This window comes from Myodes glareolus, chromosome 15, assembly GCF_982192425.1.
Source record: "Myodes glareolus chromosome 15, mMyoGla1.1, whole genome shotgun sequence".
Taxonomy (NCBI): Eukaryota; Metazoa; Chordata; class Mammalia; order Rodentia; family Cricetidae; genus Myodes; species Myodes glareolus.
The window spans coordinates 8,582,629-8,590,456 of NC_142040.1; the positions used below are offsets into that span (position 1 = coordinate 8,582,629).

Sequence of the window (7,828 nt, forward strand, 5' to 3'; positions counted from 1 at the left end):
CATAATAACGTTATGTGAGTCGATGTATGTCTGCTAAGTTAAGCAAATTTTCTATCTATATATCAGCAGAGGAGGAAAAGTAGACTATTCACATGCATTAAGGTTTTCCTCTAATGCCTGTCTTGCATCATGTGATCTAGCATCTACAATTACAATGCAACATGTTTACTAGAATGTGTTTCCCCAATATTACATGCAGAGAAACTATTATCTAAAATGTTGCTTAAAATTCATAATTATCATTTGACCCAAGTTCTTTCAACCCATAAATTTATGAAATTGGAAAAGGGAACATTCTAGATATGTAGTATATCATGAAATTCATTTTTGGCTCTACAGAAAAAAACATTTCATTTATACAGAAGTCGGGAGCCTACAGGATTTTTGCAGTCATGGGTAGCCAGTCACCTTCCTCCTGCTAAGGAATAGAATTGAAGTTTACTTTGTAAGTGTTGAAATGAAATATCCATTGCCTTTGTTGTTAATTAGAATTACCTGAGCTGCAGACAGAGCAGAGGAAAGGAGCTGCTTCTTTCAGGTCTCTCCACAAGTAGGAGATGCCACTCCTTGCAACTGTAGGGCTTTATAGATCAGTTTAATAAATCTCAAAATGCTTTATGACTCAAGTGATTAGGCATTAGAGCTAATTACTCTAAGTGTTTTTCTTCAATGCTTACTTCCTACTTTTACTCGTTCTACTGAAACAATTAGATTTACCAGGAGAAATGGATAATGTCTTTTCAAACCATATTTCCCATAACACTTAGTTTCCTGCAGCAAATCATTAAACAGTCAACAGTAGCATTTAGTTTTCAGTTTCTACACAACTTGAAGCAATTATTTTAAAGGGCAAAAGTGAATTTTTTCCTTTACTACCAAATATTTTCTCCTGCCCCCAATTATACAGACAGGTTATTAAAGAAATCACTCTGCTGCCATGGAACTTAGTCCTGTTTTCTGTTTCAGTGCGCTGGGAGTCGATAGCAAATGCCATGAAAGGTCCTGGGGCAGGCAAAAGGAGAGAGGACAGTTTGTGAAGAAATAAATGACTGGTTGTGGATATGCAATATAATAAGGAAGTGCAGTTAATAAGGTGAGCACCCAACAACTACATCACCTAGGAAACAACATCCGACAAAGTTGACAAATTATTGGGAACCCCCCCCAACTGCCTTTTGTTTCATCTCTAAAATAGAAAGCAAGTACACTTTAGTGACATGATTTTTTTCTTGGCACCTTTCCATAGCCAATTCCATTCATGCAGAAAAAGGATGAAATTCCATCATCCGAGCATGACATCTCAAAATTCAAACTTAATGAGAGCTTTGGCAGCTTCTGTCGAAGGCAGACAGTGATTAACAAAACACTTCAGAGTACAAGGCACAGCAGTGCTCAAAGAAAACAGTGATGATCTCCACTTAATTGTAGAAAAGCCCAAAGCATCTGCCAGCCGAGGAGAGCAGGAGCCATAAGGAGCGCTATTGCTCAGATAGGCTGTCATCTCCAGAGATCAACAACCATATGCTCAGCTCAAGCACAAACTCCAAAGAAGTTAATTTTCTGACAAAATACAGGGATAAATATGACATTCAAACAAGTGTGCTCACTCATCCTGAACACACGTTCATCTGCACGCATCAGATTTATGCATCGTTTAAACACAAGCAAATATAATTTGTTTGGAACACAAACATTGCTGCATGAGTACAGGTATAATTAATCTTTGTCTGCTCCACAGGTTCTCGTGTTCTGCTGGTTAACCATGCTTTCAGTAAACTTTTGATGAATGGAGAAATCACTTGTTGCTTCTTTTCTGCGTATGTACCATATTCTTTCATGTTCTTAAGCAAACACAATGTTAAAAATCAAGGTTAAAAAGAATCTTTATTGGACCTATCATTTTAAATTTATATGTATTTATACATATATGTATATATTCCTATTCACATATGGGAGTATTCATCTATGTCATATACATCTACATAAAATATATATTCAGAAGCATATATTACTAGGGATTTTTTGTAGGCAGAGAATCTATAGCTGACAAGTTTTGCATATATAAATTTCTAATCATTATTTCAACAAGTAGATCTTATCTTTTATCTAGCTAGCTAGCTGTCTGTCTATCATCTATCTATCTATCTATCTATCTATCTATCTATCTATCTATCTATCTATCTATCTTCACACAATGATTGGGTTCTGGTAAATCCTCCAAAGGATATGTCCTAACACAAGAAAAGAAAGATTTCCATTGAGGATGTAATAATCACACTTGATGATGTTTGCAGAGTGTTTTCTTATGATATCTGAATGTGGGTTTATTTTAATTAAAAATAATTCAAATTTAAAAACAGGTTAAAAAGAGGTGGGGCTTTTGGTTCTCTGGGCAGGGCATATAGCCTAGCTGCAGATTCTTCTTGTCATTTCACTCTGGGTTCAGTATCCAGTACAGAAAAAAAAAAGAAGTTTATACTCTCAAATATTTTATTAAACATTGATCAGAAAAGCAAACCTTATGTTTCCCATTACTGTGAGATGGGAATACCCATTGTAAGACTTCCTCAGAAAATGCAACATGTAGCATCAGAGGGACTGGAGTCAGCAGACTATTAAGAGTGTATGCCTTGAAAACAGGTGTTTGATTTAGCATTTGTACACTAGCCAAACAGCACTGAAAATTTCGGAAGTGAGCAGCCACAACCCTTATATAAACTAAATAGGAGCATCTGGCAGGAAACAACGTGCTTCAGTAGCAATCCTAACTTCTACTGTAAGGACTCCTAATATACCTCTCGAAACACAAACTGCATGTCTTTGTTTGTATCATCAGCTTCTCCCAAAGTTACACAATGAAGAATACGCATAAATTGATTGTATTTGCAGCCACTCTTTTTATTACATTTTAAAACAACACCAGAGGACTGAGCATATAGTTGAGTTGTAGAATTTGCCTAGCATGTATGAAACCCATCTTGAGTGTCACAAAAATAATTACAAGAATAAAACTTAAAAAATAAATAAAGAAATACAAAAACAGTCTTTCTAGGCATATGTATGCTTTCTCTTACTTAGAGTTTGTATTAATTTTCTATCTAATAATTTGTAAATCTGATTATTATCATGTAATGATCATTTAAATAGAGAGATTTTCAATTTTCTCCATTTTAAAAATATGGTCCTATAATAGTTTTTAAAATACTAGTAGGCCCAAAAAGAAATACTCAAAAATAGTAAAACAGAAGTCAGTTAAAAAAGATAAAATAATTTATTTAAAATGATTTATAGTATATTTATAATTTACCACTGTCATGCATAAAAGTGTATTATTTTTTCTATCATAATGATTTTCTGTGAGAATTGCTTATATCCAACTATAGAGGTGGACATACATTTCCATAAGCATTTCCTTTTTTCAGGGGAGCAGGTTTTTGAAACTGATTTGAGTTCAAGTATTCATATTTTATTCTATAAGTAAAGCTTTAGATAACAAGGACAAGTTCTTCAGTCAAAGAAAAACAGAAAAAATTGACTCTCTGCTCTCTCCATATCTATTCAAAATAGTACTCAAAGTTCTAGCTACAGCAATAAGAACAAAAGGAGATCAAAGAGATACAACTGGGAAAGGAAACGTCAAACTCGCGTTATTTGCTGATGATATGATAGTATACATAAGTGATGCCAACAGTTCTACCAGGAAACTCCTACAGCTGATAAATACCATCAGCAATGTGGCGGGATACAGGATTACCACAAAAAAAATCAGTAGCATTCCTATATACAATGATAAATGGGCTGAAAATAAATCATAGAAACATTACCTTTTACAATAGCCACAGATAAAATAAAATATCTCTATTGGTAACTCTAACCAAACAATTGAAAGACCTGTTTGACAAGAACAGGTCTCTAAAGAAAGAAATTAAAGAAGACTTCAAAAATGGAATAATTTCCTACTTGGATAGGTAGAATCAACACAGGAAAATAACAATTTTACCAAAAGCAATCTACAGACTCAATGCAATACCCATCAAAATCCTATCACAATTCTTCACAGACCTCAAAAGAACAATACTAAACTTCATACAAAAAAGCATAAACCCCAGAATACCCAAAACAGTCTTAAACAGTTCCTCATAGAGGAACATTTGGAGGTGGCACTATCCCTGACTTCAAGTTCTTTTATGAAGATACAGTAGTGAAAATAGCTTGATATTGGCATAAAAACAGATGAGTGGATAAATGGAATTGAATTAAAGATCCTGATATTAATCCACACACTTAGGAACACATAATTTTTGACAAAGAAGCAAAAATTGTTTAATGAAAAATAAGCATCGTGCTCGCTTCGGCAGCACATATACTAAAATTGGAACGCTACAGAGAAGATTAGCATGGCCCCTGCGCAAGGATGACACGTAAATTCGTGAAGTGTTCCATATTTTTATATGCCACAAAGTTGGAAAATGTACAGGAAATGGACATTTTTTTAGATAAGTACCATATACCAAAGTTGAACAAAGAACAGGTGAACAATCTAAATAGACCTGTTAGTCGTGAAGAATTAGAAGCTGCTATCAGAAATATCCCTACCAAAAAAAGCCCAGTACCAGATGGTTTCAATGCAGTATTCTACCAGAACTTCCAGGAAGAGCTAATACCTATACTCCTTAATGTATTCCACAATATAGAAACAGAAGAGTCATTGCCAAATTCCTTTTATGAAGCTACAGTTACCCTAATGTCAAAACCACACAAAGACACAACCAAGAAAGAGAATTACAAGCCAATCTCACTCATGAACATCGATGCGAAAATTCTCAATAAAATACTGGCAAACCGAATCCAGGAACACATTAGAAAAATTATCCATTATGATCAAGTAGGCTTCATCCCAGAGATGCAGGGATGGTTCAACATACGTAAATCTATCAATGTAATCCATCATATAAATAAACTGAAAGAAAAAAACCATATGATCTTTTCATTGGATGCTGAAAAAGCTTTTGACAAAATTCAACACCCATTTATGATAAAGGTTTTGGAGAGACTGGGGATACAAGGACCCTATCTAAATATAATAGAAGCAATATACAGCAAGCCGACAGCTAACATCAAATTGAATGGAGAGAAGCTCAAAGCCTTTCCACTAAAATCAGGAACACGACAAGGCTGTCCACTCTCTCCATACCTCTTCAATATAGTGCTTGAAGTTCCAGCAATAGCAATAAGACAACATAAGGAGATCAAGGGGATTCGAATTGGAAAGGATGAAGTTAAACTTTCGTTATTTGCTGACGATATGATAGTGTACATAAGTGACCCCAAAAATTCTACCAAAGAACTCCTACAGCTGATAAACACCTTTAGTAACGTGGCAGGATACAAGATCAACTCCAAAAAATCAGTGGCCCTCCTATACACAAAGGATAAAGAAGCAGAGAGGGAAATCAGAGAAACATGACCTTTCACGATAGCCATAAATAGCATAAAATATCTTGGGGTTACTCTAACCAAGGAAGTGAAAGACCTATTTGACAAGAACTTTAAGTCTTTGAAGAAAGAAATTGAGGAGGATACCAGAAAATGGAAAGACCTCCCCTGCTCTTGGATTGGGAGAATCAACATAGTAAAAATGGCAATTCTACCAAAAGCAATCTATAGATTCAATGCAATCCCCATCAAAATCCCATCAAACTTCTTCACAGACCTTGAAAGAACAATAATCAAGTTTATATGGCAAAACAAAAAACCCAGGATAGCCAAAACAATCTTATACAATAAAGGAACTTCAGGAGGCATTACCATCCCTGACTTCAAACTTTATTACAGAGCAACAGTATTGAAAACAGCTTGGTATTGGCATAACAACAGAGAAGTCGACCTATGGAATCGAATAGAAGACCCGGGTATTAACCCACAAACCTATGAACACCTAATTTTTCACAAGGGAGCTAAAGGTATACAATGGAAGAAGGAAAGCATCTTTAACAAATGGTGCTGGCATAACTGGATGTCAACCTGTAGAAGGATGAAAGTAGATCCATATCTATCACCATGCACAAAACTCAGGTCCAAATGGATTAAAGACATCAACATTAATCCGTCCACTTTGAACCTGATAGAAGTGAAAGTGGGAAGTAGTCTACAAGATACAGGCACAGGAGGCCTCTTCCTAAGTAGGACCCCAGTAGCACAGACAATAAGAGAAACAATGAATACATGGGATCTACTGAAACTGAGAAGCTTCTGTAAAGCAAAGGACACTGTCAGTAAGACAAAAAGGCTGCCTTCTGACTGGGAGAAGATTTTCACCAACCCCTCATCAGACAAAGGTCGGATCTCCAAAATATACAAAGAACTCAAGAAACTAGACACTAAAACTCTAATTAACCCAATTAAAAAATGGGGTACTGAACTGAACAGAAAATTCACAACAGATGAGCTTCGAATGGCCAGAAGACACTTAAGGTCATGCTCAACCTCCTTAGCGATCAGGGAAATGCAAATCAAAACCACTTTGAGATACCATCCTACACCTGTCAGAATAGCTAAAGTCAAAAACACCAATGATAGCCTATGCTGGAGAGGATGTGGAGTGAGGGGAACACTCATCTATTGTTGGTGGGAATGCAAACTTGTGCAGCCACTGTGGAAATCAGTGTGGCAGTTTCTCAGGAAACTGGGAGTCAACCTCCCTCAGGTCCCAGCAATTCCACTCTTGGGAATATACCCAAGAGATGCCCTATCATACTACAAAAGCATTTGTTCAACTATTTTCATAGCTGCACTATTTGTAATAGCCAGAACATGGAAACAACCTAGGTGCCCCTCAATAGAAGAATGGTTAAGGAAGGTGTGGAACATATATACATTAGAGTTTTACTCAGCGCTAAAAAACAATGACATCTTGAATTTTGCATGCAAATGGATGGAAATAGAAAACGCTTTACTGAGTGAGGTAACCCAGACCCAAAAAGAGGAATTTGGTATGGTATGTAGAATCCATCATAAGTGGATTCTAGCCATAATTAAAGGTCTTTGAGCCTATTTTTCGTGATCTTAGAGAAGCTGGATAGGAGGGTGAACCTGAAGTAAATTCAGGTAGTTTTCCTCCTGGAGATTGGACATAGACAAGAGTCCCAGGTAACCTCGGGTGCATTGCGGGGGTGGGAGGGTCGTGGGAAGGAGAGGGGGTTAGAGAGAAGGAAGCAGGGGAGGAATGGGGAATGCTGGGGGACTGGGAGGAGGGGAGGGAGGAAGGATAGATATGGGATTAGGGAAGAATATATCTCAACTAAGGGAGTCAGTTTAGGGTTTACTAGAGACTTGATTATAAATGGGATCCCAGGTCCAAGGAGAGATCCCCAGAATGTTCTCTGGACAGAGGAGAGGGTGCCTGAACTGGCCTTGGCCCATAACCATACTGATGAATATTTTGCATATCACCATAGATCCTTCATCTGGCGATGGATGGAGATGGAGATGGACACCCACTTTGGAACACTGGACTTAATTCCCTAGGTCCAAACGAGAACCAGAAGGAAAGAGAACGTGAGCAAGGAAGGCAAGATCAGAGGGAACTTTCATCCGACAATGGATGGCGATACAGACGGAGACCCACATTGGAGCACCGGAATGAATCTCCAAAGGTCCAAATGAGGAGCAGAAGCAGGAAGAAAATGAAAAAGGAAATCAGGACTGCGAGGGATGCGACCACCCACTGATACAAGGGGACTGATCTAATGAGAGTTCACCAAGGCCAGTTGTCTGGGAATGAGCGAGCACGTGATCCAGCCAGATCCTCTGAATGAGGCCGGTTTCT

The 7,828-nt window shown here is 37.2% G+C and overlaps 1 non-coding gene across 1 annotated transcript; it reads left to right on the forward strand.

The window, feature by feature from the left end:
• Positions 1-4,342: 4,342 nt before the first annotated feature.
• Positions 4,343-4,449, forward strand: LOC148119633 (U6 spliceosomal RNA). The gene has a single exon (XR_015735062.1). It is a non-coding gene; the product is annotated as a U6 spliceosomal RNA (small nuclear RNA).
• Positions 4,450-7,828: the final 3,379 nt, after the last annotated feature.